The sequence below is a fragment of the Austrofundulus limnaeus genome, unplaced genomic scaffold (assembly GCF_001266775.1).
Source record: "Austrofundulus limnaeus strain Quisiro unplaced genomic scaffold, Austrofundulus_limnaeus-1.0 Scaffold61, whole genome shotgun sequence".
Taxonomy (NCBI): Eukaryota; Metazoa; Chordata; class Actinopteri; order Cyprinodontiformes; family Rivulidae; genus Austrofundulus; species Austrofundulus limnaeus.
In genome coordinates, this window is record NW_013952463.1 from 1993850 (window position 1) to 1994933 (window position 1084).

At 46.9% G+C, this 1084-nt stretch overlaps 1 protein-coding gene across 2 annotated transcripts in view; it reads right to left on the reverse strand.

The window, feature by feature from the left end:
* The window catches only part of LOC106518482 (protein FAM163A), a 27261-nt gene extending 26317 nt beyond the window's left edge, over positions 1-944 (reverse strand). The window contains exons 1-2 of one of the 2 annotated variants that reach the window (XM_014009792.1): positions 636-944; positions 197-300 (exon numbers count right to left, since the gene is read on the reverse strand). The gene's annotated coding sequence lies outside the window, so the exon portion shown is untranslated. The remainder of the gene's footprint in view (positions 1-196; positions 301-635) is intronic. The other variant, XM_014009791.1, reaches the window with a different exon arrangement.
* Positions 945-1084: the final 140 nt, after the last annotated feature.

The window sequence follows — 1084 nt, forward strand, 5'->3', positions numbered from 1 at the left end:
TCCTATTTTAGTCCTACGTGATCGACAACATGAAGCATTTTTGGTGAAGCTAATGTGCACTCTTGCTTCTTCGTGCAAATCATGCCAAAATTAAAAGAAAGCACTAAAACAGCAGCTGAGATCTGAGATAAAGTAAACAGAAAAAGCACAAGGCAGCAATTTCTCTTAGCTTGCCCCGAGCGAACATCAAACTCACCACAGGAAGTGTTGTGGATTGGTACAGATCCCTGACATTGTAAACAAATCGTACCTGCAGAAGTCACCTGAGGGAAGGCATCCTGGGCTGTGCTCCAAACGCCCCTGAGGAAGGAAAAGCAACATCAGATGTGATCATTAGGATTAGTTGTGTTTAATGCAGCTGCTGGAAATGAGCTGGATGGAGTGAAGAGAGCAGGCTCTGTCTAATTAACACTAAAATACACCATTTATCCCGGCTGTCACTCTACAGATCAAACAGAAAGGTGTCATACAGGTTTTCCTGAGCTGCTGCAGCTCTGAGTTCACTACTACAGTGAGGGTCAGCTTATTGTTCACTTCCGGTGGCTCTACAAAGAACTTTTAATCACAGGTGATGTTTTAATTAGCAGCTTTCTTCACTGAATAAATCTCAAACACACACCTGCTGACTAACTTACCTTCCAGACTCAAGGATATCTTCAACAACCTGTTTGAGAGAGTCGCTCTATTCAGAACCGAACCGAACCGAACCGAACCCCGGTGACTGCTCCAGCACCACACCGGTCAGTAATTACAGAAGAAACCCGTTCGGAAGCCGTTTCACATCCGGAACCATCACATCCTCTATCGTTTCTCCGCGGCTCTCTCTCCTCTGTCAGCCAGGTGACGGTGAGGTTCTGAGGAGAGATGAAAGGAGGCGGGCGGTCCGGAGGCTCCGCGKGTCCACGAGGGGCTTTCGACTTGGGGGCGGGGGGCGTTTGGAACATGTATCCCGTCGGTCCCGGTGTGGCGGGGTCAACAAACACATTGAAGTTGATGGGTCAAACTTGGTGTGTGGTTCCTCTTTAATGCAGGGATTGATTGATTGATTGATTGATTGATTGATTGATTGATTGATTGATTGATT